Consider the following 25350-nt stretch of genomic DNA (forward strand, 5'->3'; position numbering starts at 1 on the left):
TTGCTCCTAAAACCTGTGTTAGGTTATTATTGCGTCCGTGCTTGGTTTTTAAAACCGCACGTGTGTGCCTGTTGGTGGCAGCGTACAGGTGCACTGGTGTGCGTTTACCAAACTATTATATAACGCACAAGTGTAGTATATAATACACGTCAGTCAGCAGTGGCTGATAGTGTCAGAGTTCTTAATTTTTGCTCCTAAAACCTGTGTTAGGTTATTATTGCGTCCGTGCTTGGTTTTTAAAACCGCACGTGTGTGCCTGTTGGTGGCAGCGTACAGGTGCACTGGTGTGCGTTTACCAAACTATTATATAACGCACAAGTGTAGTGTATAATACACGTCAGTCAGCAGTGGCTGATAGTGTCAGAGTTCTTAATTTTTGCTCCTAAAACCTGTGTTAGGTTATTATTGCGTCCGTGCTTGGTTTTTAAAACCGCACGTGTGTGCCTGTTGGTGGCAGCGTACAGGTGCACTGGTGTGCGTTTACCAAACTATTATATAACGCACAAGTGTAGTGTATAATACACGTCAGTCAGCAGTGGCTGATAGTGTCAGAGTTCTTAATTTTTGCTCCTAAAACCTGTGTTAGGTTATTATTGCGTCCGTGCTTGGTTTTTAAAACCACACGTGTGTGCCTGTTGGTGGCAGCGTACAGGTGCACTGGTGTGCGTTTTTACCAAACTATTATATAACGCACAAGTGTAGTGTATAATACACATCAGTCAGCAGTGGCTGATAGTGTCAGAGTTCTTAATTTTTGCTCCTAAAACCTGTGTTAGGTTCTTAGTGCGTCCGTGCTTGCATTTAAAAACCGCACGTGTGTGCCTGTCGGTGGCAGCGTACAGGTGCACTTGTGTGCAATTTCCAGAAACTTTGATATAACGCACAAGTAGTGAATATACACGTCAGCAGTGCACAGCATTGCAAAATGCGCAAGGGCATTGGCAAGGAACAAGGAAGTGGACGTGATGGTGGTGCAGGCAGAGGCCGAGGTCGTGGGCAAGCTCTAATTTCGCCACAACAAAGGGCAACATCTAGTCGCTCGCACGTCCTGTCCCAAATTCTTGGGGACCGCAGCAGTACACCGCTCTTGAACCAAGACCAGTGTCAACAGGTTGTTAGTTGGATAGCGGATAATGCTTCCAGTCAGATTGGCACCACCACAAACACTCTGTCTTCCACACGGTCAAGTGTCAGTAGCCGTGATACTGCACCGCACATTTCTGAACCTGATCCTCCTTCCTACCACCAGGCTGAGTACACGTCCTCCTCGGACATTAATGATCCCACACTTGGACACTCGGAAGAGCTGTTCACGTTTCCATTCACACATTCTGGCCTCTCGCCAGCTCATATTGAAGTGGGTCATGAGGAGATCGTCTGTACAGATGGCCAAATATTTGAGCAGCCACGTTCTCACGAAGTTGGCAACGTGTCTCAACAAGTGGTGGACGATGATGAGACACAATTGTCAGCAAGTCAGGAGGAGGAGCAGGGTGCGGAAGAGGAAGACGACGTGGTGGATGATCCAGTAACTGACCCAACCTGGCAGGAGGATATGCAGAGCGAGGACAGCAGTGCACAGGGGGAGGGAGGCGTAGCATCACAACAGGCAGTAAGAAGCAGGGTGGTGGCCCCAGGCAGAAGTCAGGCAACCGTTCCCCGGAACAACACGACGACACAAGGTGCCTGTACAAATGTTAGGTCTTCACGAGTCTGGCAGTTTTTTAAGTTGGATCCAGATGATTCAAAAAAGGCCATTTGCAACACCTGCCGTGCCAGCATCAGCAGGGGTACCAAAACTAGCAGCCTGACCACCACCAGCATGATCAGGCACATGTCAGCCAAGCACCCGACTTTGTGGGAAGTACAACAGAGTCGAGGAGCAGTGCTTGCTGATGTCACTGCTACGTCTTCGCTGGTTGTGCATGCGAGCCAATCCTCTGTCCATGCTGCCTGCGAACAAGCCTCCTCCACTCCTGCACCTGCAGTTGCCTACGCAGAAAGAACACCATCATCAAGCACGTCCTTGTCCCAGCGCAGCGTTCAGTTATCCATTCAGCAAACCTTTGAACGCAGGCGCAAATACACTGCCAACACCCCACATGCCACAGTTCTAAATGCTAACATTTCGCGACTGCTTGCGCTGGAAATGTTGCCTTTTAGGCTGGTGGAGACAGAAGCATTCCGTGACCTGATGGCGGCAGCTGTCCCACGTTACTCGGTCCCCAGCCGCCACTATTTCTCCCGGTGTGCCGTCCCCGCGTTGCATAACCACGTGTCACAAAACATCACACGTGCCCTGAACAACGCTGTTTCACCCAAGGTCCACCTAACCACAGACACGTGGACAAGTGCTTGTGGGCAAGGCCGCTACATCTCGTTGACGGCACACTGGGTTAATATTGTGGAAGCTGGGACCCAGTCTGAGCGAGGGACGGAACACGTCCTTCCCACACCAAGGTTTGCAGGCCCTACCTCAGTCAGTGTTTCACCCACACTCTACAGCTCCGGAATGTCATGCTCTTCAGCCTCCTCCTCCTCCTGCGCATCCTCATCCACTGTGCCCTCCACACCAGTCACAAGCTGGAAGCACTGCAGCACTGCCTCGGCGAAGCGGCAACAGGCTGTGCTGAAGCTAATCTGCATAGGTGACAAACCCCACAATGCAGAAGAGCTGTGGACAGCTCTGAAACAGCAGGCAGATCACTGGCTCACACCTCTGAACCTAAAGCCAGGAAAGGTCGTTTGTGACAATGGCCGGAACCTGGTGGCGGCTTTGAGGCGAGGCCAGCTGACACATGTTCCATGCGTGGCCCATGTGCTCAACCTCGTGGTTCAGCGGTTTATAAAGTCATACCCAGAGCTGTCTGATCTGCTGGTAAAAGTTTGCCGCCTGTCTGCACATTTTCGAAAGTCACCTACTGCTTCAGCCGGCCTTGCCGGCTTTCAGCGCCGTTTGCATCTTCCGGCTCACAGACTGGTGTGTGATGTCCCCACGCGTTGGAATTCAACTCTGCACATGTTGGTCAGGATATGTGAGCAGAAGAGGGCAGTTGTTGAGTACCTGCATCACCTAAGCCGTCGGGAAATGGGTCAAACTCCACACATAACACCTGAGGAGTGGAGATGGATGTCAGACCTATGTACCATCCTCCAAAACTTTGAGGACTCCACCAAGATGGTGAGTGGTGATGACGCCATTATTAGCGTCACCATACCGCTACTCTGCCTTCTAAAACGGTCCCTGCTGAAAAACAAACATGATGCATTGCAGGCGGAGCGCGATGAGTTGCAGCAAGAAACAGTAGTGGGTGTGGGTGATAACACACAGCCCAGCCTCGTCTCATCACAACGTGCAGTGGAGGACTATGACGAGGAGGAGGATGAAGACATGGAGCAACTCTCCGGCCAAATTGAGGATATGACATGCACACCAGTCATATCCTCGATTCAGCGTGGCTGGCCAGAGGACAGGGTAGATGAGGAGGAGGAGGAGGAGGAGGAGGAGGAGGAGGAGGACAGCATGTTCAGTCATCTTGTTGGTCAGGCTACTGAAGTCCTGGCTGTTAAGAGTCTGGCGCACATGGCTGACTTTATGGTAAGCTGCCTGTCTCGTGACCCTCGCGTTAAGAACATCTTGGCCGACAATCATTACTGGTTGGTAACACTGTTAGACCCACGCTACAAGGAGAACTTTTTGTCTCTTATTCCCGTGGAGGAGAGGTCAACCAAAATGCAGCAGTTTCGGAAGGCCATACTCACGGAAGTAGGCAAAGCATTCCCCTCACAAAACGCTAGCGGCATAGGTCAGGAATCAGTGGACAACCGAGGCGTACAGCCGAGAGAGGCACAAGTCCAATCCGCCAGAGGTAGGGGAACAGTCTTTAAGATGTGGGACAGTTTTCTCAGCCCCTCACGTACCACAGCCCCTGAGGTGCGGGGTAGTGCCACAAGAAATCCTAAGTTTGCCCAGATGCTGAAGGAGTACCTTGCAGATCGAACAACTGTACTCCGACATTCCTCTGTGCCTTACAATTATTGGGTATCCAAGCTGGACACGTGGCATGAATTGGCTCTCTACGCCTTGGAAGTCCTGGCCTGCCCTGCTGCTAGCGTTTTGTCAGAGCGTGTTTTTAGTGCCGCAGGTGGAATCATTACAGATAAACGCACCCGCCTGTCAACTGAAAATGCTGACAGGCTGACTCTGATAAAGATGAACAAGGGTTGGATTGGGCCAGACTTCACCACACCACCAGCAAATGAGAGCGGAGTTTAAAGTTTGCCATGTACCTCCACTCACCCATGGGTACACTTCTCGACTTTGGATAATCGCTGGACTGCTCCTCCTTCTCCTCATGCGCCATCATGATGACCGTTACAATAGTTAGGTCTTTGTTTCAGGTATACCCCCAGTGGTAAATTTTTTCGCCCATTCTTTGCAGAATGGACATTACAACGACAGGAGACCCGCTCCTTTGCAATGGGAACAATGTTTTGAGGCCCTCATGCACGTCTCTACCCAGGGACAACGTGGAGCCTCCCAATTTTTGGCTGCCCTGCCTAAGGGCTATACTGAAATACACCCACTTCCTTACAATGGGCACTTCAGGTTTACAGGCCATCATGCACGTCTCTATCCAGGGACAATGTGGAGCCTCCCAATTTTTGGCTGCCCTGGCAAAGGGCTATACTGAAATAGACCCACTTCCTTAAAATGGACACTTAATGTTTTGAGGCCATCATGCACGTCTCTACCCAGGGACAATGTGGAGCCTCCCAATTTTTGGCTGCCCTGGCAAAGGGCTATACTGAAATACACCCACTTCCTTACAATGGGCACTTCAGGTTTACAGGCCATCATGCACGTCTCTATCCAGGGACAATCTGGAGCCTCCCAATTTTTGGCTGCCCTGGCAAAGGGCTATACTAAAAAAGACCCACTTCCTTACAATGGGCACTTCAGGTTTACAGGCCATCATGCACGTCTCTATCCAGGGACAATGTGGAGCCTCCCAATTTTTGGCTGCCCTGGCAAAGGGCTATACTAAAATAGACCCACTTCCTTACAATGGGCACTTCAGGTTTACAGGCCATCATGCACGTCTCTATCCAGGGACAATGTGGAGCCTCCCAATTTTTGGCTGCCCTGGCAAAGGGCTATACTAAAATAGACCCACTTCCTTACAATGGGCACTTCAGGTTTACAGGCCATCATGCACGTCTCTATCCAGGGACAATGTGGAGCCTCCCAATTTTTGGCTGCCCTGGCAAAGGGCTATACTGAAATAGACCCACTTCCTTACAATGGGCACTTCAGGTTTACAGGCCATCATGCACGTCTCTATCCAGGGACAATGTGGAGCCTCCCAATTTTTGGCTGCCCTGGCAAAGGGCTATACTAAAATAGACCCACTTCCTTACAATGGGCACTTCAGGTTTACAGGCCATCATGCACGTCTCTATCCAGGGACAATGTGGAGCCTCCCAATTTTTGGCTGCCCTGGCAAAGGGCTATACTAAAATAGACCCACTTCCTTACAATGGGCACTTCAGGTTTACAGGCCATCATGCACGTCTCTATCCAGGGACAATGTGGAGCCTCCCAATTTTTGGCTGCCCTGGCAAAGGGCTATACTGAAATAGACCCACTTCCTTACAATGGGCACTTCAGGTTTACAGGCCATCATGCACGTCTCTATCCAGGGACAATGTGGAGCCTCCCAATTTTTGGCTGCCCTGGCAAAGGGCTATACTGAAATAGACCCACTTCCTTACAATGGGCACTTCAGGTTTACAGGCCATCATGCACGTCTCTATCCAGGGACAATGTGGAGCCTCCCAATTTTTGGCTGCCCTGGCAAAGGGCTATACTAAAATAGACCCACTTCCTTACAATGGGCACTTCAGGTTTACAGGCCATCATGCACGTCTCTATCCAGGGACAATGTGGAGCCTCCCAATTTTTGGCTGCCCTGGCAAAGGGCTATACTGAAATAGACCCACTTCCTTACAATGGGCACTTCAGGTTTACAGGCCATCATGCACGTCTCTATCCAGGGACAATGTGGAGCCTCCCAATTTTTGGCTGCCCTGGCAAAGGGCTATACTGAAATAGACCCACTTCCTTACAATGGGCACTTCAGGTTTACAGGCCATCATGCACGTCTCTATCCAGGGACAATGTGGAGCCTCCCAATTTTTGGCTGCCCTGGCAAAGGGCTATACTGAAATAGACCCACTTCCTTACAATGGGCACTTCAGGTTTACAGGCCATCATGCACGTCTCTATCCAGGGACAATGTGGAGCCTCCCAATTTTTGGCTGCCCTGGCAAAGGGCTATACTAAAATAGACCCACTTCCTTACAATGGGCACTTCAGGTTTACAGGCCATCATGCACGTCTCTATCCAGGGACATTGGTGAACCTCACAATTTTGGACTGCCCTGGCAAAGGAAAATACTACAAAGACTCACTTCCTCAAAATGGGCACATTAGACTCAAGAGGCCTTCATGTACGTCTCTTCTCAGGGACATCGGAGTGCCACACAATGTTTTCACGTAAAATCTTTCATGTATTAATCTCAAAAAGTAACATACACCAGCTCTATCTCACTATTGGGTATGTGCCCTTAACATTTCTGCCATGAAAAATCATTTTGGGGTCATTTTGGAAGGTTTTCTGGTGAGTCCGTAAAAATGGCGTAAAACGCGGACAAAATTGTTCACAGCTGTGACTTTTGAGTGATAAATGCTTCAAGGGGTCTTCCCCATGCTGTTGCCATGTCATTTGAGCACTCTTCTGAGACTTTTGTGCCATTTTTAGGGTTTCTCCATGCTGCCGGGAGGTCATTTCACAAAAATACTCGGGTCTCCCATAGGATAACATTGGGCTCGTTGCTCGGGCCGAGTACACGAGTATCTTGGGAGGCTCGGCCCGAGCTTCGAGCACCCGAGCTTTTTAGTACTCGCTCATCACTAATTATTACCTCTGAGCACCTATATACCAGTGAGCAGAGCTTCCTCTACAGTAGTTCTCCTGATTAGTCATGCCCTTACCTCATGAGCAGGGCATTGCAGCTTTGGTAGCAACCATTACGACATGGACTCTGCTGCTGTGGACCCGGGGAGAGTGAGTGCAGATTCATTGCACCCACACTCCTCACATGAAGGGTCCGCACTCCTAGAAAATGGGGGATACGTTCCCTGAGTGTCTCCCCCCCATATTCTAGACGGTCCAGAGTCGTCGTGGGACCCCTTTATTTTTTTTCTTACAATAAATTGGTGAAAGAGGAAATGTTTTGGGGACTGTTTTTTCAAATAAATTTCTTTTGTCGATTTTTTGTTTTTGTTAGTACTGACAGTTTATGATGTTGGGTATCTAATAGACGCCATGACATCACAAACTGCTGGGCTTGATCTCAGGTGACTTTACAGCTAGTATCAACCCGATTTATTACCCCGTTTGCCACTGCACCAGGGCACGGGATGAGCTGGGGTGAAGCGCCAGGATTGGCGCATCTAGTGGATGCGCCACGTCTGGGGTGCCTGCGGCCTGCTATTTTTAGGCTGTGAAGGCCCAATAACTATGGACCTTCCCACCCTGAGAATACCAGACCACAGCTGTCCGCTTTACCTTGGCTGGTGATCCAATTTGGGGGGGACCCTACTTTTATTGTGTAATTATTAATTTTTATAAAATAATTATAAAAAAGAGCCTGAGGGGACCTCCACATTGGATCCCCAACCACGGTAAAGCTGCCAGCTGTGGTTTTCAGGCTACAGCCGTCTGCTTTACCCTAGCTGGCTATCAAAAATGGGGGGACCCAACGTAATTTTTTTTTTTAACTATTTTTTAAATAGAAAAAATTAATGGGCTTCCCTGTATTTTGATTGCCAACCAAGGTAACGGCAGGCAGATGGGGGTGGCAACCCATAGCTGTCTGCTTTATCTGCGCTGAGAATCAAAAATACCGCGGAGCGCTACGTCATTTTTTTAAAGATTTATTTTTACAGCACTGTGATGTCCAGCAATCAAAATACAGGGAAGCCCATTTTATTTTTAGTTATTTAAATAAATAATTAAAAAAAATATATATGGGCTCCCGCTGCATTTTTTGTATTGCTAGCTAAGGGTAATCCAAGCAGCTACTGGCTGCTAACCCCCACTGCTTGGTGTTACCTTCACTGGCAATGGAAAATCCAGGGAAGCATTTTTTATTTTTTTTGCCAAAAAACTACAAAAAAAGGACGTGAGCTTCGCCATAGTTTTGTATGCTAGCCAGGTATAGCAGGCAGGTGCTGGAAGAGTTGGATACAGCGCCAGAAGATGGCGCTTCTATGAAAATGCCATTTTCTGAGGTGGCTGCAGACTGCAATTCGCAGCAGTGGGGCCCAGAAAGCTCAGGCCAACCTGTGCTGCGGATTCCAATCCCCAGCTGCCTAGTTGTACCTGGCTGGACACAAAAATGGGGCAAAACCTACGTCATTTGTTTTCTAATTATTTCATGAAATTCATGAAATAATAAAAAAAGGACTTCCCTTTATTTTTGGTTCCCAGCCGGGTACAAATAGGCAACTGGGGGTTGGGGGCAGCCGTACCTGCCTGCTGTACCTGGCTAGCATACAAAAATATGGCGAAGCCCACATAATTTTTTCAGGGGGCAAAAAACTTCTGCATACAGTCCTGGATGGAGTATGCTGAGCCTTGTAGTTCTGCAGCTGCTGTCTGTCTGTATGGAGAAGAGCAGACAGCAGCTGCAGAACTACAAGGCTCAGCATACTCCATCCAGGACTGTATGCAGAAGTTTTTTGCCCACCAAAAAAATGACGTGGGCTTCGCCATATTTTTGTATGCTAGCCAGGTACAGCTGGCAGCCACGGGCTGCCTCCAACCCCCAGTTGCCTATTTGTACCCGGCTGGGAACCAAAAATATAGGGAAGCCTGTTTTTTTTAATTTTTTCACTTATTTCATGAAATAATTAAAAAACAAATGACGTGGGCTTCGCCCTATTTTTGTGTCCAGCCGGGTACAACTAGGCAGCTGGGGATTGGAATCCGCAGCACAGGTTAGCCCGAGGTTTGTGGGCGCCTCTGCTGCGGATTTCAGTCCGCAGCCGTCCCAGAAAATGGCGCTCTCATAGAAGCGCCATCATCTGGCGCTGTATCCAACTCTTCCAACAGCCCTGGAGCCGGGTGGCTTGTTGGGTAATCATGAGTTAATACTGGCTTTGTTTTACCAGCCAGTATTAAGCCAGAGATTCTTAATGTCAGGCACGTTTGACCCGGCCATTAAGAATCTCCAATAAAGGGTTAAAAAAAAGACACCACACAGAGAAAAAATACTTTAATAGAAATAAATACACAGACACATTAGAGACTCCATCTTTATTACCCCCTGTCACCCCTCTACGATCCTGCTCTTCTGTCTTCTTTCTTTCTAGTGTAGTAGTAGTGACGATTGTAGTGAGAATGAGATTCACCAGCCCATCACTTGGGGCTGGGGAACCTCATCCTCACTACAATGCTCACTACAATCGGGAAGCAGCGTACAGCCTTCACTCTGTGAGTGATCAGTGCTGGCTGCTAGCGGTAATGCTGACAGTCGCGTTACCATAGCAACGGTGCTCTCGGAGCCGCGGTTAGCGGTGACGTCACCGCTAACTGCGTTGCTATGGCAACGGTGATCTCCGTTAATGACCGGCTGTGTCAGCCGGTCCCTAACGGAACGGGGAGTCGACCGTGTGGTAGAGCATGTCGCCGGTACACGGCGATACACATATGTGCACCGTGTACCGGAGAGATGCACTCGCAGGTCCTACATGACGTGTCATAGTCATGTGACCAGTCTGTAGCCAATGAGATAATAGCCACGTGACTGGTCACATGGCTATTTTGACGTCACGATAGGTCCTGCTTCTCTGCTGGCAGTGCAGGTCACCGGGAGGATTCAGCGATCATCGGATGGAATAGCGGCAGGAGACAGAGTGCAGAAGGGATCGCGAGGACCGGTAAGTGTTATGGCAATGTTTATTAACTGTTTGTGTACATTTATAATGCATTTTTATGTGTTTGTGATTGCCTCCCATTATAGCCTATTGGCTCGAGTTCGGTTCGTCGAACGTTCGACGAACCAAATTCGAACGGGACCCCCGTTCGTCGAGCCGACCTCGAGCCGAACCGAGACCGGTTCGCTCATCTCTACTTGCTACTTAGCAAGAATTTTCCATTGACTTACATTGTGCCCAATACTCAACGAATATGCAAGCAGTGGACAGTACTCACTAAAAGCATAGCTAGTACAAATAGGTAAATACCCGCTCAACACTAGTTAAGCACAATAAAAGTCCTCTCTAAAAGGTGCAGTTTTACAGTATTGGACTATTTCGGGGGTGGAAAACCAATCAGTATCTGGTTTTAATACCATTTGCCTCATGCAGTACAACATATCTCTTTTTATAGAGTTGATCAGGTTGTTGATTGTGTCCTCTGGAATGACCTATGTGGGTTTCTATTTTTAAGGTGACAAAAGAAAAGAAGTGCTGGGAAGGAACTAATGGAAATTGGTAAGTAATGTAGCTGGGGCACTCACCTTGAAAGGTTGTACACCCTTGAACAACCCCGTTTAAGGCATAAATAAATGGCGTCACAAACAGCTGACCAGAGGCGGGCAATGTGAACATCCACATCCAAGACTCCATGGGCGTGAACAGGGGAGGATCATGTGACTTATCACATGGAGTTGCGTTACCGCAGGTCCTAGCCGAACACCGACAATGCCACAGCGACCGTTGTTATGGAAGTGATGTCCAAAGTTGCTCCTGCTATAAATCCCTCAATGGAAAAGGTCAAATGGAAGGCTGGAAAAACAATGGTCCAACGGAGTGCTAAGAACAAGGAATTCTTCAGTTTTAAAACCCCTTTATTTTCTTAGAAACCACAACGCATTTCAATAGGCAAGCTATATTCATCAGGTGCAATAACATATGAGAAAGCGGACGTGACATATAAAGGATTAACTAACCAATGATTGGATGGTAACAATTAACATAAACACTGGTAACATTAACCCTAGAACAGGGTACAATTAAAAAAGATAAAATACAATTCATTAGAATGTGTGCATGAGTGGGAACAAGTCCCACCAATGAACACAATTACATTATAAACAAAAATATTAAATAATACACAATTAAAACAACAATGCAAGAATTCATGTACAAACACCGCTCCAGAACGGAATGTGCACAGATGCCTGCACATTATATTAACAATAGAAAGAAAAAAAGAAACACAAAAAATAGATAAACATACATAACAATCTTAGAATATATACATATATATATATATATATATATATATATATATATATATTTATATATATACAAAAATAATATTAATAATAATATAACTTCAGTGTTTGACAACATTTTCGATAGTTAGACTTTGTCCCTCTGGTGTCAGGGTACCCTTCTGGTATATCCAGAAACTTTCTTTCATTATCAACTTATCTCATCGGTCTGGGTCTGTACTTACAATAAGATCAATAGTAATCAATAATTATAAGCCTCATTAATTTAGGATCCCTTTGATGAAGAGCACTATAATGTTTCGGTAAGCTATGTAATTGGTAGCCTGTACGAATATTATAGTTCTTTTTGTATAATCTGGCATGAATAGATTGGACTGTACGGCCAACATACTGTACACCACATGTACATTCTAATAAATATACTATATAGGAACTATGACAACTTAATCTAAAATAAATCGGGTAAATTAGACCAGTAGTACGGGAAGTGAAAGATTGTGCATTATTCTCAATAACATCGCAACAAAGCCATTTAGGTATATTGCACGAATAACTACCATTATTATTTTTTAAACCCTCACTAATAGAGCTAATTTCAGAAAATGGAGTACTTGGGGCTATCAAATTCTGTAAACTTTTGTTTCTCCGATAAATAATCAGGGTCTTAGCGGGAAGACGGTTATGAAGTACAGGGTCAACTCTCAATTTAAACCAGAATTTCTTAAGCAAAGATCAGATACAACCTTTTTCATATCCCTAGAGAAATTTTTTTCAATGCAAGATTCTTGGGAGAGAACAGTAGTTCTCCTAAAGGCATCTTTCAATAACGTAACTGAGTACCTCTTCTGTAGAAACCTTTCAAGCAATATTTTAGACTCATGAGTAAAATCTGAATTTTTGCTGTTTTTTTCTCACCCTCCAGCATTGGCCATATTGGACATTGGTGATCAATTTAGGGAGGTGCCCATTATCAAACCTAAGATAGCTATTGACATCAACCTGTTTGAAGTATGTTGAAGTAGACACCTCCCCACCATCATCCAATCTTATCAAAAGGTCCACGGAAGAAACTGCAGCAGTGAAAGTAAGCCCTCAAGGGTTGGTATTAAGGTTAGAAACAAATTCCGAAACCTCTGCATTAGTACCCCTCCATAGGAGGAACAAATCATCTATGTAACGGCAGTAAAAAATTAAGCAGCCTTGTGAAGGAGGACTGCGCAATGAAGATAGATTTGAATATCCCCATGAACAGGTTTGCATAACTGTGTTTGCTCTGATCCAGCAGAGAGCATTGTTAGGCAGAACAGGAACATAGTCAGTAACTATCTGTGTGCTTGTTATTAGGCCCATGGAAAAAAAAAATATTCACCGATAATGTCTTTAAGGATATATATGTTCATTTATTTATAATCTCTTGCAGAGCCATTTTGATTTCCTTATTTCTCAGACTGTATATAATGGGGTTGATCAATGGTGTAAATACAGTATATAGAAGGGATTGGAGTTTACTGAGGTTCAAGGTTTGTCCTCCTTTTGGGAAAACAAAAATACTCAATAAGCTAAAATAGAAAATGGAGACCACAGTGAGGTGGGAGAAACAAGTGGAGAAGACCTTCTGTCTACTGATGAGGGTCTGACATCGTAGGATAGTCACAATAATATTAACATAAGATGTTATTATAATTGTGATGGGGATGAAAAGTACAGGAAAGCTCATCACAAAAGCTGACAACTTCATAGTAAATGTACCAGAACACGCAATTTCCTTTAAGGGAGCAAGATCACAGAAAAAGTGGTCAATGACATTGCGCCCACAAAACATCAGTACCAGTGCTGTTAAGGTGTCGATGAATGCACAGAGAAAACCCACAAGCCAAGAGGTGAGGGCCAAGTTCACACAATGGTCGTTTGTCATGATGATGGTGTAACGGAGGGGATTACAAATGGCCACATATCTGTCATAGGACATCACAGTGAGAAGGAAACATTCAGATGCCTCAAGAGCACCAAAAACATACAATTGAATAAAGCAGTTTGTTAAAGTAATAGTCCCCCCATTATTCAGTAGAAGATGGAGCAAGTTGGGGACAATGTCTGTGGGTAACAAAATGTCACTGAAGGATAGAAGGGCGATGAAGAAGTACATCGGGGTGTGGAGGTTCTTGCTGGTGGACACCAGGATTATGATCAGGAGATTCCCACATATTGTCAAAAAGTAAACCACCAAGAAAAAACAGAAGAGGAAAATTCTTGACTGAGGGCTACTTTGAAATCCTCGGAGGAAAAACTCAGTGACCGTAGTTAGATTGTTCTCCTGTTTAAATAATGAAAATAAACATTTTATTTATTTGCTCGGGTTAGTTAAATTAGTTAAAAATATTTTCTGTGAATGACTTTTGCTTCCCATTGTCTGCATTTGAAGAACCCCTGAGTCCTGTGATTGGCTGCAGTGGTTATGTGCGCTAAAGTCATCACATCACTGCTCCAGCCAGTCAACAAAGACAGGACAGCATCGGGGAGAACGTCCAGGGTATTTACAGCTTGCAAAGTTATGATGATAGAGAAGTTATTCTTTAAAAACCATTGCTGGTGAACAATGATATCATGCAGTGTAAAATGTGGAATAGGCAATTTTTAACTATTTTGACTTAACTGATTTTCTTAGCACTGCATCCAGTTTGAAACTATATTTTGCTGTAGAACACAATGGTTATGGAAACGTATTGTTATTTTAAATCTAGTCTACTGTTAAATGTAGACTAATTCAATACTTCCAAAGCAATATTAACAATGGAATATTAGCTATGAAATAATAGTCAATTATTGGAATACAAAAAAGTGAAATTAGGTGAAAAATATTTTTCAAAAATTGTAAGATAAAACATGCACATTATGTTTTATGTGCATCAAAATGCCATGTTACTAAAACCTAGACAATAAGATATATTTACCCCAAAATTGTGCTTTAAAATTCCCACAAACCTATTCTACAAAATCAAGTCATTCAGGTCTTGTTTTGCATTTTTCGTGTGCTGGATTTCTTATCAGCCATTTCTATAATTTAGTGTTTCATACATATCCTGGTATTTAAAAAAAAGAAGAAAAAATTCATGCAGTTTAGCAGATTTAATGAGTTGTGAGAACTGGTCAACTTTGCCATGTTTGTACTGGCTTGGCTTTCTACCAGTGTACTATCATAGTGAGTAACTAGTATGGCAGGTAGTTCTCTTACAACTAAGTTTACCTGATTATTATCCTCCAGAAGTGTTAAAAACTTTACATTTGTGAAAATGAATCACACCTGGATCAATGGGGGTGTTTATGCATCTATGGTTGATGCCAATGACTAGATCAACAATAATGTCTGCCTGCATGTCCGTCATGTTCTGTACTGTTCTGATGCTGCCATTGTTGCAGTTAAAATTTTCAAACTATTGCTAATCATAGTAGCAAATGGTATGCCGAGTAAGGTTAGACCATTGGTATGCACTACTCGATAAGCAACTTCAAAACGAGAGAACAAGAGTATAAGGTGCAAAACAACATCATTTTATTAGAAAACTTGAGATCACAATTAGAACAGAGAATAAAACAATGTGCACTAAAATAAGGCATGAAGGGGTATGTGACAGAATATAGGGTGAAAAAGAACATTATAGTACATATGGAGGAGATTACAAGTGAAGGAGGTTAAGAACAAATTGCTATCAAATAAGAGAAAATATCCTCAACTCCTACCACCAAAAGCACAATATTAAAATGTAAAAATTGGCATCTCCCTCCCTGATGAAGCAACAGATACCATAGCAAAACGTACATTAGGGTGGGTCTCCAGGTCCTTTGGGGGATTGTTGTGACAGAGTGGCACTTTCCTTGGATATCATCCTGCACTGGGCACCTACCCCCTTGTGCTGTGACGTTTTGGGGTCTATAGGTCTCTCTGGTACCCCACCAATAGTGCTGTAATATTTTTACATTCGGCACTTTATATTTACAATTTTTACATCTTAATATTGTGCTTTTGGCAGTAGGATTTGAGGATATTTTCTCTTATTTGATAGTAATTTGCTCTTATCCTCCTTGCATTCTCCTCCATATGATGTACTATATTGATCTTTTTGACCCTGTATTCTGTCACATACCCCTTCATGCCTTGTTTTAGTACATGGTGTTTTATTGTCTGTTCTGATTGCGATCTAATATTTCCTAATAAAATTATGTCCTTTTGCACCTTACACTCTTCTCCATTTGTTTTACTTTCTTTTCATGAAAATTGTTGACTAATGAGTAGTGATGGGCGAGCAGTAAAATCTTCCGGTGCGCAGTCCTCGATTTGAGCTTTTCAGTCACTTGGACGAGGTTGATGCAAGTAATGAGCATTATGGAAAGTTAATGATTATCCTTTTTGGGTGTCCGCACACATTCAGCTAGCCATAAGCAAATCATTTCTGGCAGGAGGAAAGGCAGAGTTATTTTTGTAACACTACATCCGAGAACATTGTTTTATCCCCTATTAGAGCCATTCAGAGACTCTAAATGGCTCTACTTGTAGTTTTTGCACAAAACATGTAGTGAGGGGAGCCTGTGCTTTGTGGTCATTGTTTTACAGATGGAATATCAGAGTACTCGCGATACTCTACTGAGCTATGAGAGTACCAGAGAACCTCGATGCTCAATCGAGTAATGAGCAGTGCCAAGCACGCTCACAATCACTACCTATGAGTACTTTAAAAGGACTGCAAATCACAATTAGGGCTTACATATGTGTATAACTTGGATGTATGCCATGGAAGAAAAAAGGGATTGCACCAATGTTATTCAATGATAAATTGCAATTTTTTTCTCATCTGTATGAAAATATGACAGCATGCTGTGAGTGCACGGGCAAAACGGCCAAGACTCAGCAATCCAAGTATTTGGGTGCGAGAAGAAAATGAACGTCAAAAGGGCCACCCTAGTTACATCCATTTTTTGGGGATACATTACCATTCTGTATCACAGAACATGTAAATGGTCCAGTATATGAGTGTACAGGAATAATAGCTGCTGAGAAACATCACCCACTTTTCTGGCAAAAAATCGTAGTGATTTTTACTCACTAGTGTGAGTGTAATGTTACTCCGAATATTTGGCCAACGCTGTCTTTTCAGAGGAGAAACAACAACATTTTTAAAATTACAAACAGTTCAATTTTTTGTTTGTTTCGTGCTCTTTTTCACATACAAACCATATTAATTATGAGCATACAGTACACTGTGTAAGAAAAAAAAATCCGATGATCAAGACTGGATACTTTACATGAAGTGACACAAGCCTACTATAGGGCTGCATCCTACTATCCACAATCGTCCAGTTCATTTTACGATTAAGTGGTACTACCTTACTGCATCTCACAAGAACAGATGCCACCGCAATTGTAAAAACTGACAAAAATATAAAAGTGGATGAAAATCAGATTAAGCAAAATGATGAAGGATGATCATTTCACATCTGAAAGAAAAATGTCATTCACAACAAAAGACATTTTTCAGAGGAAAAACGGAGGTACTGCCACGCTTATCAACAATGTAAGTCAGAAATATTAATCCAAGTAGTTTATAGTAGGCACATATACAGGTCAACATGTTTCATTGGTCTCTGCCCCCTTTTTCAGGACAGTATAGTAATGAATAGGATAGTGACTATCCTTGTCATTACTATAGTGTCCTGAAGAAGGGGGCAGAGACCCCTGAAATGCATTGACCTGTATATGTGCCTACTATAAACTACTTGGATTAAATGGAACCTGTCACCACTTTTTTGGCATATAAGCTGCGGCCACCACCACCGGGCTCTTATATACAGCATTCTAACATGCTGTATTTAAGAGCCCAGGCCACTGTTAGAACATAAAAAAACAGTTTATAATGCTTACCTAACGGTCGCTCGGTTAGCCAGATGGGTGTATCTGTTCTCCGGTACGGTGCCGCCTCTTTTGGCCATCTTTGTCCTCCTTGTTCTCTAGCTGCGGCGCATGATGGGTCTGACGTCATCCACACTCGCCGGCATTCAGGTCCTGAGCAGGGCAGATCAAAGTATTGTAGTGCCCCTGCGCAGGACCGGCGAGTGTGTATGACGTAAGATGCGTCACGCACACAGGAGTCAGAAGGAGGACGAAGATGGCTGAAAAAGGAGGCGCCGGAGAATGGAGACACCCATCTGGCCAACCGAGCGACCATTAGGTAAGTATTATAAAGTGTTTTTTATGTTCTCACAGTGGCCTGGGCTTTAATATACAGCATGTTAGAATGCTGTATACAAGAGCCTGGTGGTGGTGGCCGCAGCTTATAGATCAAAAAATTGGTGACAGGTTCCCTTTAATGTTTCCGACTTACATTGTTGATAAGTGCGGTGACACCCCCGTTTTTCCTCTGAAAAATTTGTCTTACATTCCTGCGGGGCTGCAGTTATCTCTCCCCATGACTATGCGGTTTCAGGTGTTGTGACTTCTCACAACCCCTATAGGTGAGTGCATATTCTTTTACCTTTATCTGCTTTTATCTGGTAAGACCCTATGCGCCTTTCTTGTCCACAGTCTTGGATACCTTATTCACAACAAAAGAGGCATTTATAGTATCAATACTTTGCAATTTTCTGCAAATGTAATACTAAAATCTGTGGCACAAATATTTGACAACCACAACCTGTAATGCCCTGAGGATTTTCACTTTGTATTGTGAATTGTGATTAATTTTGGTGCTATAAATTGATGCAGAACTTTAGTGCCACGACAGCATCCAAAATCCACCCAGTGATCAGTGACCCCAGACAAGCTTCTTACGTCACTCACCTGAGATATGTTCATGCTCCTTTTCTAATGAATAAAATGTGTGCTCCTAAAATGTAATTTTAAAAGAAAGAATAAAAATGATTACTGATATTTACACTTGGCTATAAAATCTCCAGCTATGTATAAAATACAACTTATAATAATAATAATAATAATAATAATAATAATAATAATAATAATAATAATAATATGAATTTATGAATTAAAATGACACTGAAGCATTGAAATATTAAAAAATAAAAAGTAGAAATTTGTCCAGTCATGTTGATGTAAAAAATAAGTGTCTGAGGTGCAGTTTTTATTTAAAAGTCATTCTAGTAATTCTTTTTAGATCCTTGGGAATTATCACCAGAAGCATTTTCTAATTTATAATCAAAGCATATAAAATTTTTAAACAGCCCTATTGCACATCATGTACCTATGACACAGTATAATACTACTTACATATCATTCTTGCAAATTGTTAGTTCTTGAAAGTTCTGTCCATAAGTTTTCTTCCTGTATTCTCAATGTTTCTTCATCAGATCCTGGATTCTGTAGTAAAGTCTCTTGGTCAGCATGTTACAGAAGAAGCTTCCAATGTTCAGATTTAAGATGAGAACCTTGATGGTATCAGACACATTAATGTGTCCAGTATTGCTATAGAGAAGCAGAACTGCCCTTATTTATACATTGACACTGATAAGTTTCACCATAATCATCTCTATGGAGAGTTTTTAGCACTTTGTCTCCTGTGTAGAAATTATACTTCTATTTTCAGCCTGTAAGTTCTATACGATAATGTGATTGTTCGGCACTTAGGCCCAAAGACCTAAATTCTTAGAAAGTTCTCTAAGAAGTGCAGTTTTTCCTTCATAAAAAGTTTGAAAAGTTTTATACAACTGATGTAAAGTCTGTGCACATCAATAGGCTTTTCTTTGTTCTACACACTTTTCTTAAAGAGGTTGTCCACTACTTTTACATTGATGTTCTATCGATGGGATAGGTTATCAATGTCTAATAGTCTGGGATCTGACACCCCACAGCCCCACCAATACGCTGTCCTCAAGAAAAGTCATCAATGTCTGATTGTCAGGAGTATGACACCCGACACCCCCACCTATCAGCTGTACTTAGGAAAGGTCATCAATGTCTGCTTGGATGGGGCTTGTGTCATTGGTAGCCTAGATTGTATGCCCTTCTGCATATAAAATGAGGGGTTTAGTCATAGGTAATTGAGATAGATAGGAGAGTAGCAGTGTAGAACAGGAATGTGCAGTGTAGGGGAAGGTGTGTGCTACAAATTGGCATTTCATGATATAAGTAGGGATTGCTACTTGTAAGTACCTGCTAAAGAATTGCCAGTGAACAATCTAAATAGGTATTGCTAATTAGTAGTGCCTGCTCAAAATTAGCCAGTGAACCCCATTTCTAGGTATTGGTACTTCTTAATGCCTGCTCAAAATTTGCAAGTGTACTTGCTAAATAGGTCTTCACAATTTTTAGTGCCTGCTCTAAATTACTCAGTGAACCACAATTCTAGGTATTGTTTCTTATTAGTGTATGCTCAAAATTAGCCAGTGAACTGCTTATCTAGGTGCTGGTACTTCTTAGAGCTTGCTCTAAATTACCCAATAAACCACATTTCTATGTATTGGTACTTTTTAGGGCCTTCCTAATATTGCAATCTCAAGCAAGAAATAAAGAATTTAAATTTTTTGTCAGGTGTCGGACAGGTGTGGGTGTAGGGTTGCGAAACAAGTATTTCAAAGAGGAAGGGTATATCAACCATGAGTGGTAAATCCCAATGAGGTTGTGGTTGAAGGGTGAATAGGTGGGGTGTTCGAGGTGTATGTGTGGGATGTTCTAATGTAGTCAAAGCTCTACTAAGCAAACATTGGCTCATCCAATAGCTAGAAAAATGACAGCAACTTACATTACTGTACAGCCTACTCCACTAGATTTCTTTGGCAGCCGCATATTGCTTGAACTTTGAAATGAGGGTAAGAAACAGCATGTGCTAGAGTGGATGGCATGTGCTGCATCAAGTGGCCTCTCCTCCTCTTTCTGCACCTCAACATCACACACAGTTTATTCCTCAGAGGTACCACCCAAATTAATTTTCTTTTCTCCGTGTAACAAATTTCTAACTAACAAATTGACTGGGGAACCACACATGGATAAGTCTGCAGAGCTGTTCACATATTCTATCACATGGCCATCAGAAGTCTGCTCCAAATATTCACAGACTCAAGAGGAAGAAAGCATCTGCACCGATGCCCAAAATCTTTGTCAGTTGGATCCTGGCTAGGATAAAGTAGGGTCCGAGCAGGATCCTGACTAGAGTTTAGCGATATCTGAGGTTCGCCAATTTCATGTTCGAGTGATTTTGGGGGTGCTCGAGATCGAACTCGAACTCGAGCTTTTTGCTAAAAGCTCGATAGTTTGAGTTACGTTCGAGAACGGTTCGATCATCAAAAGCAGGGCTTTTTACAGCTACAGTGTGCAGGGAGCCATCGCTGGCAGCCTGCGGTAAGCTGGTAACCAAGATAAATATCGGGTATCCAAGCAAAACACTTTGCTTGGTAACCCGATATTTACCCTAGTTATGTGTGCAGGGAGCCGACACTTCCCCGCTGGGCTCCGCCCCCTCCTGCACTCTGCATGTACACACAAACACACACACACTGACACTCACCTGTCCCCAGCCATACAGTCCCCGGCACTGACGTCTTCAGTGCCACATGGCCCCGCTAGGCTCCACCCACTTTGCACTCAGCCGCCCGCACACATGGTCCTGCTAGGCTCCACCCACTTCGCACTCTGCACACATTACCCCGCTTAGCTCCACCCACCTCGCACACCGCACACTTTACCCCACTTGACTCCACCCACCTGGCACTTTGCACACATTACCCTGCTTAGCTCCACCCACCTCGCACACCGCACACATTACCCCACTTGGCTCCACCCACCTGGCACTCTGCACACATGGCCCCACTTGGCTCCACCCACCTCGCACTCCGCACACATTACCCCACTTAGCTCCACCCACCTCGCACTCCGCATACATTACCCCACTTAGCTCCACCCAGCTCGCACTCCGCACACATTACCCCGCTTAGCTCCATCCACCTCGTACTCCGCACACATTACCCCACTTAGCTCTCCACCCACCTCGCACTCCGCACACATTACCCCACTTGGCTAAACCCACCTGGCACTCTGCACACGTTACCCCGCTTGGCTTTACCCACCTCGCACTCCGCACACATTACCCCGCTCAGCTTACATGCGGTGATGAAGTCCCGCCCTCCTGACCTTAGCGCTCTCACTGTCCTTCATGGCAGCTGCTTCACATTTCTTTTCTCTGCCGACCCGAGACTGTGACAAGCAATGACGTCACAGGCTCTCGTGATACTTGGCTGTGAAGGTGGCGGTCATTGAAGTCAGTGACAGCTCTGCTAGCAGTGCAGGAGATCTTCACCGCAGGTAATGTACCTCGCTCCTGACAGCAGCACTTGTCATGCCCTGCAGTGACCTGGGCTGACCTAGTGATGTTAGCTCAGGTAACTGCATTGCTCTCCCAGCCAATGGGGAACATTCTGTTCTTCATTGACTGGGACATTGATTATGGTATGGATCGTCATGGGAACCCCTTGGATTACAGCAGACCTGGATTTGTTTTTCTTTCTAATAAATTGGTGAAAGAGGAAATGTTTTGGGGAGTGATATTTCAAATAAAACTGTGTTTGTCGTCTATTTTTTTTTATTACTGACTTAGATGGTGATGTTGGGTATCTGATAGACGCCTGACCTCACAAACCCCAGGACTTGATGCCAGGTGACATTACACATCTGGTATTAACCCCATATATTACCCCGTTTGCCACCGCACCAGGGCATGGGATGAGCTAGAGCGAAGCACCAGGATTGGCGCATCTAATAGATGCGCCACTTCTGGGGCGGCTGCGGCCTGCGATTTTTAGGCTGGGGAGAGTCCAATAACCATGGACCTCCCTAGTCTGAGAATATCAGACCCCAGCTGTCCGCTTTACCATGGCTGGGGATCCAATTTTGGGGGGACCCCACGTGTTGTTTTTTTTTTAAATCATTTATTTAATTTAAAATAACAGAGTGGGGTGCTCTCAGTTTTGGATTACCAGCCAAGATGAAGCTGCCAGCTATGGTCTGCAAGCTGCAGCTGTCTGCTTTACCCTAGCTGGCTATCAAAAATAGGGGGAACCCCACATCATTTTTTTTTTTAAATGTATTTGGTTTTTTTTGGTAAATACAAGGCTAAGCACCCCTTAGTGCCACATGAAAGGCACCAAAGGGTGCAAAATTACAAAATGCAGGAGAATGGGACATTATGTTTTTTTTCTGCCACTATAATGACAGAAAAGACTGATATGAAGTGTACAAGCACAAGAAAGTCACCAGAGCGCTCTACGCTGTGAAAAGCAGTAGAAAATGGCACTAGAGTGACCGCCTCATGTAGGTTGAAGCTATGGATCCTGGGTAAATTTATGTATTTTCCCTCCCTCAGTTTTTTAGCAGTACCGAAATCCAAGATGACAACGCGCACTGCAGCACGCCGGCTGCATTCACCCTACTTCTCTGATTTCTGTCGCATGTGCGACAGAAAACTCCTCGCCAGGTCCTGCCAGGTCACCCCCTATAACCACACCGGTGTTCCCCGGTGACCCCAGTACCTGTGCAGCGTTGATGACCCGTGGCCCCTTCTTCACAATAACAGCTGCCGCATGCACAGAGCGGCTGTCAGCTCAGCTTCCTGTGTTCAGACACAGTGAGTGGCGGTAACCATGCATCTGTAAGCAACTGCAATGCCCTGCTCATGAGGTAAGGAACATAGTTGATCAGGAGAGCTATACTACATTTCCAAATAAAGGTATTTGACTTTATAGTTGTCCTGCTGAACGACTACCAAACATGAGAGTCCGTTATACGCCACAAGAAAACATGTCTAAATAGTGAGCTCTGTTGTGTAGTATTCATTCAGCAGGATAACTGGACTTAAAGGGGTATCTCCAAGATCCTATCCCCAATATATAGTAGGTGGAATAGCAATAATATCAGCAAATACCAATATTTGGAAATGTAGAATAGTTCTCCTGATTAGGCATGCCCTTACCTCATGAGCAGGGCATTGCAGCTTTGGTAGCAACCATTACGACATGGACTCTGCTGCTGTGGACCCGGGGAGAGTGAGTGCAGATTCATTGCACCCACACTCCTCACATGGAGGGTCTGCATTCCTAGAAAAGGGGGGATACGTTCCCTGAGCTGGTTTCCCCATATTCTAGATGGTCCAGAGTCATCGTGGAATCCCCTTATTTTTTTTCCTTACAATAAATTGGTGAAAGAGTGAATGTTTTGGGGAGTGTTTTTTCAAATCCATTTTTTTTGTCTATTTTTTTTGTTAGTACTGACAGTTTGTGATGTCAGGTATTTGATAGACGCCATAACATCACAAACTGCTGGGCTTGATGTCAGGTGACCTACAGCTAGTATCAACCTTATTTATTACCCCGTTTGCCACTACACCAGGGCACGGGATGAGCTGGGGTGAAGCACCAGGATTGACGCATCCAGTGGATGCGCCACTTCTGGGGCACCTGCGGCCTGCTATTTTTAGGCTGTGAAGGGCCAATAACTATGGACCTTCCCACCCTGAGAATACCAGACCACAGCTGTCCGCTTTACCTTGGCTGGTGATCCTATTTGGGGGGACCCTACTTTTTTTTTGTAATTATTATTATTTATAAAATAATTATAAAAAAGAGCCTGGGGTGACCTCCACATTGGATCCACAACCACGGTAAAGCTGCCAGCTGTGGTTTTCAGACTACAGCCGTCTGCTTTACCCTAGATGGCTATCAAAAATGGGGTGACCCCACGTCATTTTTTTTTTAACTATTTTTTTAAATAAAAAAAATTATTGGGCTTCCCTGCATTATGATTGCCAGCCAAGGTAACGCCAGTCAGATGGGGGTGGCAACCCGTAACTGTCTGCTTTAACTGCGCTGAGAATCAAATATACCGCGGGGCGCTACGTCATTTTTTTTAATGATTTATTTTTACAGCACTGTCATGTCAGGCAATCAAAATACAGGGAAGCCCATTTTGTTTTTAGTTATTTAAATAAATAATAAAAAAAATAAATATATGGGCTCCCGCTGCATTTTTTTGTATTGCTAAGGGTAATCCAAGCAGCTACTGGCTGCTAACCCCCACTGCTTGGTGTTACCTTCACTGTCAAAGGAAATCCAGGGAAGCAATTTTTATTTTTTTGCCCCAAAAAACTAAAAAAAAAAAATTACATGAGTTGCACCATATTTTTGTATGCTAGCGAGGTACAGCAACCAGGTACGGGCTGCCCCCAACCCCCAGCTGCCTATTTGTACCCGGCTGGGAACTAAAAATATAGGGAAGCCCTTTTTTTAATTATTTCATGAATTTCATGAAATGATTAAAAAAAAAAAAGCACATGGGCTTCGCCCCATTTTTGTGTCCAGCCGGATATAACTAGGCAGCTGGGGATTGGAATCCGCAGAACAGGTTAGCCCGAGCTTTGTGGGCCCCCCTGCTGCGAATTGCAGTCCACAGCCGCCCCAGAAAATGGCGCTCTTATAGAAGCGCCATCATCTGGCGCTGTATCAACTCCTCCAGCTGCCCTGGTGACGGTGGCTCGTTGGGTCATTATGAGTTAATACTAGCTTTGTCTTACTAGCTAGTATTAAGCCAGAGATTATTAATATCAGGCAAGGTTGACCCAGCCATTAAGAATCTCCAATAAAGGGTTAAAAAAAAAGACACCACACAGAGAGAAAATACTTTAATAGAAATAAATACACAGACACACTTAGGGACTTCATGTTTATTACTCCCTCTTATCCCTCCACGATCCATGGTCTTCTGTCTTCTTTCTCCTACAACACATGCAGCTCTGCTCCATCAGTAGCACTGCATGAGAGAAAGACGCTGCTCCCCGTGCAGGCTTTTCACTCCGTGAGTGATCCGTGCTGCTGGCTGTTAGCGGTACCGTCACCGCTGACAGACGGGTTGCCATAGTAACAGTGCTCCGATCACGTGATTCCCGTGCTGCTAGCAGTGACGTCACCGCTAACAGGTGCGTTGCTATGGCAACAGTGAGCTTTGTTATTTACCGGCTGTGTCAGCCAGTCAATAATGGAACGGGGAAGCAGAAC

This window comes from Anomaloglossus baeobatrachus, chromosome 4 (assembly GCF_048569485.1).
Source record: "Anomaloglossus baeobatrachus isolate aAnoBae1 chromosome 4, aAnoBae1.hap1, whole genome shotgun sequence".
Lineage (NCBI taxonomy): Eukaryota > Metazoa > Chordata > Amphibia > Anura > Aromobatidae > Anomaloglossus > Anomaloglossus baeobatrachus.